This window comes from Daktulosphaira vitifoliae, unplaced genomic scaffold, assembly GCF_025091365.1.
Source record: "Daktulosphaira vitifoliae isolate Bord-2020 unplaced genomic scaffold, ASM2509136v1 Scaffold_1, whole genome shotgun sequence".
Classification (NCBI taxonomy): domain Eukaryota; kingdom Metazoa; phylum Arthropoda; class Insecta; order Hemiptera; family Phylloxeridae; genus Daktulosphaira; species Daktulosphaira vitifoliae.
The window spans coordinates 24864925-24871178 of record NW_026099572.1 but is presented as its reverse complement, the minus strand read 5'-3'; positions in this window follow the sequence as shown (position 1 = coordinate 24871178).

Sequence of the window (6254 nt, the reverse complement as noted above, 5' to 3'; positions counted from 1 at the left end):
TCAATACTGATTAACAATTCGATTTTAATTATATTTCTCTTTTATCGCCTTATCTAGCGGTCAGTGACAAAATAATGAGTGGTTGACACTGCTGTCAGAAAAAGGATCTTTCGCGCGATAAAATAAATAAGTAGTCATAACAAAAAGTTCATGAACGGTCTACCATCCAATTTGTGACGTTACACAGTCAAAAAAAGTGGTAGAAAAATTGTTTTTTTTTCAGACAGTCGCCATTTCGTGAAAATTTTTTTTTCAACTTTTTTGTAGTTCCAAACTTTACCGCATTATTCTAATAGATTAATAATCTATTTTTTTTTGTTTCAGATTGTTAGGAGGGTTGAAATCGTAGGTATGGTCACGTGACAATTTTTTAAGATCCCCACTTCATTCAATGCTAATTTTTAAAATTTTGACCTTTTTTTATTTTATGAGTTTTTTCTGTATTCTTGAAATGTTGATTAATAACTAATAAAAAAATGGACGGTAAAAATATTAATTGCTTTTTTAATATGACACTTCAAAAATTAACTGAAATTCATGCATCTAGACTATAATAACCTCTTATGGAAATAATTTGTTTAAGTTTTTTATTGAACCAAGGTGGAAAGGGATAATCATCAAAGTAGTATAATGGCACGAAGTCTATTACAGACTTGTTCAAAGCATCATAAAGTACATTTACTGCTAAATCAATATCCCATAATTGAAGTATGGAAAACCAATCAAAAGACGATCAAAATAAACGTATACTGTTGTAGTTGGCTTTATGAAAGTTATAGTAGCTATGGCTCTTGTTGAAATTGGGAAATAGAGTATTTACTGGTAGTGATAAATTAAGCGCAGACTGAAATTTGTCAATAGGCACAAGTGGTTCATTTGATTTTTCAAATACAAGATGCTTATCATTACAAAATATTAAATCTAAAGTAGTACTGTTTGAGTTAAGGACACTATTAGTTTGATAAAAACTAATAGTGTAAAAAAATTTTGATAAAATACGTTTGTAGTAAACATTTCAGGGATGAAAGGAGCACACGTAGAAGAGGTATATGAGTAAGTTAGGCCATTGTTATCACTAGACCAAGAAATCTCAGGTAGATTATAGTCCCCATAAATGATAAAGATATCTTCAGGAAAAAGGTGCATAAGATGATCAATGCAATTAGTGTTGGATTCAGAAATTAAAGGAGGGAAAATGGGGAATGTAGACTCCGAAGACAAAAAAGTTAAATGATTCTGAAAAAATACGCACAAATAAATTCTCAACATTAATCACAGTTACAGGAATGGGGATAACGGGGATATCCTTACGAACACCAATAAGAACTCCCCCCCCCAATCACAAACAATTACTAGAAGCACTACATCGATCATACCTAAAAATATTATAATTGACAAATCCTAGCTCTAAAAGCTAACATTAAGCCACGTTTCAGTGAGTACAAGAAAATTTCAAAAAAGAGTTAATGAATTACAATTTAAATTAAAAAATTTAAATTGTAATTAAAACAAGGGTTTTAAATCACTATCAATATCAATATTTTGTAGAGTTATACTCAGACAGTAGACTTAAAGCTAACTCCTTACTATTACAAATAATTTTTATTGGACGAGGTGCTTCATAACGTGGTTTACTAAGACGAACAAGTTTAGCATTTTTAGGTACAACTTCACCAAGTTTTCTAAGTAAATCAACAAGGGTTACTTTGTCATGCGTGACTCTAACAGATACTTCAGTAGAAGGTGATTCTGGAACTCCATAGATAATTAGGATTGATTGACATCGTTCACGAGCAAATGTTTCAAGGAAAACCTGAGTCACTACTGTTTGCGACTGATCAAGGGCGTGGCACTCCTAACAGCATTTTAAATCTTCAGACCGTCTACTTCTTTACGAAGTTTCGATTTTTCAGCTTTTAATTCAAGTATTTGGTTGGAGACGTTCAATAAATTATTTTTTAAATCTTTGTATTCCGCCTTGGTTGTTATAATACATTGACCTCTCATTACAACTCTTATCTAGACAGTAAACTATGATAACTATTGTCAAGTAAAAATTGTCATACTGTCACATATGAGCAATATAATCAATATTATCTATTAAGCAATAAATTTAATTAATTTAAAACTTTCATGTAAATAATAAAATACACATAAATGTTAATATGGATTGTCACTGATATGTCAATTTTGTAATGAAATAATTAATCATTGTCCAGAATAGTATGTTAAATTTTAAGATAACATGTAATAAATAATTTAATAAAGAGATATCAATAGCGTTTCTGACACTTCTTGCACATGAATATAGATATATTAATTAACAAATCAGGATATAAAAGGGAACAAAAAAGGCCTAAAAATGGGCAGTATACTCTCGGCATGCTCTCAGTGTCTCGTCAGTATACTCCCATTGCTCATTTTACATTGATCCAGGCGTGCTCCCAGTATTGACGCAGCTCATTAATCTCAATCGTTTAGTTCATGTGTAAGAAGTAAACAGATACGTTAAGATTTATTCAAAATAAACAGACGACTTAATTCATTCTCTAGATATCCTCTGGAAATATCAAGGTAAATACTAATTAATTAAATTAATAAGGTTTAAAAATATTAATTCTTTTAAGTACATGGTTAACATAGGGACAAAGAAATATTGAGTGATCACTAAAAAAATCACTCTGTCTTTCTATTACCTTTTCACTATTCTCATAAACCCTCGAACTCATACCCGAGAAACTTTATTAAAACAAATAGTAACTTCTCTTTCCCGCTAAAATAGTGTAATTTTCTTTTTGAGTTACTATAGGGTTGAAGATAAAATATCAACCTTAAACGCATTTAAAATAGCCAAAAGATCTTCATAAGAGATAGTTTCTGATTTTCCACTAGAATCAGAACGGGGAATCTTGTTTTTCTGAAAAGGTTTAATTGGAGTATATAATTTTGGTGGCATGGTAAAAAGTTGAAATGTAAAATGGTTTCAAAGTAATGAATGAACCCAGCGTTGAAGTCCCCGGACAAATAAAAACTGATTGAAAATGGCTTTGTAATCTGATGACATCAAATCTATTTTGTGTACTATCGTAAAGTCACAAAAAAAAAAACAGCTGATGAGTCAGCACTGTGATTGTTGAAGTGATAAATAAAGAAAATTGATTGTGATTACGTACCGATCGCCGAGCAAAACAGCAACAGAATATAGGTCATAAATTAGTTATTCAAACATAGAACACACTGAATCGATTAACGAAGTAGGTAAGGCACATAGGTGAAAGAATGCATCAAACGGATGAACTCTTTATTCAGCGATAAAAAGAAAATAATGTAAACAAAAATCAGCACATGTGAGCAGCTGTTATCAGTAAAATTAAAAATATATATATTTTTATTTTATTTTATTATTATAATAAATTAAAATCATGGAAAACTATTAACTCAACTTGATATCCGTCTAGACGCCATCGCATAATGTATAAAGTATATTAACTCGAATCTGGAATGTCATTATTACAGACACGACATCCTTTACATTGATTTATTTTAAAACATTTTAAGTATATAATCCTATGACTTCAATATTTTATATTCCTTTATTTAATAATGTAGAAACTTTTTTGAAAGTTGAAAATAAAAATAATTTGGAAGTGATTAGCCCCTTCACTTTCAAAATTTGTGACTCTTATGTACCAGAAATATAATAAGTATATTTACTCAACAAAATATTTAAATAAAAATAATGATCACTTTCGAAAGCTATGTCAAAATATGTACCATGAAATAATTTTACATTCCTAGTTTCATAATCTTAAATTTAAATAGAAAATTGACATCCAAGTTTTGTTGTCTTAGATTTAATTATATTTTAAACCTTGTCACATTGTTTACTTTTTAAACTTGAATTTCTCATTGTATTCATTACAAAAAAGATCTGATAAAAAACTTTTCAATTTTTTTTTTTTAATAAAATAATAAAATAGGTGAGACGGTAATAATATAATTTTTTTTATAAGCAAAATTGAGTCTTTTAAAAAATATATAATATTATGTGGTAAATTCTTCATTTTATTTGATATTTATTTCCATAAAATCAAAGAAATTAAAAGATAAAAAACTACGACAAATTTATGAAACATTATATTATATATGAAATTTTTTATTTTTATAAATGTCCAAATAATAAATGAAATATCTATTGAAATAATTGACCAAAAATTGATTTATTTTTTTAAAAATTAAAATTTAATAAAATTTTATTATGAACATCATGTTTACCTCTTTTTATAACATATTCACTTACATTAATATAAGACACAGAAATCTCAATATTATACTCTTCAAATAAATTTTCTAAAAACTTTAAATACGATTTGATATTCACAATATTTTTCATTAATTCTTCCTTAATATCGACTTTAATTTTATCTAAATGGTCATTATCTAGTTTGTTATTGTAATCTAAAAGAACAAATTTTGGTGACCGAATTTTCATAATTCTTTCAATATCTACAATTGCTTTATGAATTGTCAAATTTACACCTTTTTCAATCTCTGGCTTTTTAGCGGAATTTTTTAAAACAAATATCACCTCATTGAAGTTAAAACTAAATAGTGTTTTAAATAAATCATTATTTAAAATGTATTTATTCATATCATTAATTCCTACATTGATATTTCCAAAAACTGTATATTTTAATTTCCAATATTTAGAAGCATAAATCATGTGCTTTCGTATAAAATGTAATGCTACTGTTCTTATCACGTTTAACATTTTTTCTTGATATTTTCCTATTTGAATCATCCAATTATCTATATAATAATAATTCCTCGCTTCATCATAACTTGTGTAAAGCTCATTGTATAATTCGTTAAAAACTTCTTCGCTTTGATCACCAAATCTTATAATGATATCTCTCAAGGTATCTCTCTCGCTTATAATTTTATATAAATAAATACTTTTTAAGGAAACCCAATTTTTTTCTGTATCATTTTTCAATAGAATACCATCATTATGTTTTTGTATTTGGCTTATCAATATTTCAATTTCTCGCAAATTATTATTAGCGTCAGGATTCACTAACATATTATGACTATTCTCTTTTCTACAATATTTATCAATATAATACTTTAACAAACATTCGATCGTATCTTTTATTATATAATAGTTGTTCATATCAATTGAATGGCTACGGCAAAGTGAACTATGCAACAAATACATATGTACACGCCAAAACGGAGGTTCATATTTTCTTTTATTTATTTTGTAAAGTGAAGCTAACATGTGGCTGGTAACTTCTTCGCTTAAATGACAATCCCTTACATCTTTACAGATTACTAAATAATTATAAAGTAAATGCATATTACCACAAGCCAAGTCAGAGTATATTATATCAATGGTTTTGTTTATATTATTGCCTTGTGTAAATGTATTGTTTATTTTTAGTTTCTTTTTTATAGCATTAAATTTAAATTTTTGTAATTCATCCAGCGGAGGATATTCATATCCAGTTTTCAATTCGACTGCTTCTTCAAGTTCTAAATGTTTATTCGGTAAGAAATTTGTAGAATAACATGTATTTACTTGCATTGTACGCCAAATAATCGTAACTACAATGTTCATAAAAACATTAAAAATCATTTTTCACTATTTTAATTTGTAATTGTCAAATAGATTATAATTCATTTATTCACTTAGTTGGCTTATTATTTTGAAAAATGGTCTAAACCTAATACTATACTGAAACAATATTAATGATGAATATAAAAATTTAATAGTTAAAATTAAATTTTTAATTTTTTATGTATTATTTTCTCGCAAAATTGTTATTTATTGTTTTCAATGTCATATTATTTTTTATTTTAATCTACAAGCTCAAAGAATATAATGATAATAAAAAAATAAACAATTTAGTGAAAAATAATAAATTACATAGCAAATATTGAATTTTTATAAAGCTACACATTTATTAAAATAACCAACGAAATAGTTAAACGATATACAATTTGGATTGTTACGAGAATTATTATGTAATTTTTACAATTTTACCAGGTTAATGCTTATATAATTATACAACTTCTTCATATGTTTCTGTATAAAACATAGCAGTCTCAATATTATACTCTTCAAACATATTTTCTAAATACCCTAAATATGATTTAATACTTTCAAATTTTAGCTTCGATGCGAAGCTGAGAAGGTATTGGTTTTACTAAAATGTGTTTTTTTTTTTTTTTTTTTTTTTTTTTTTTTTTTT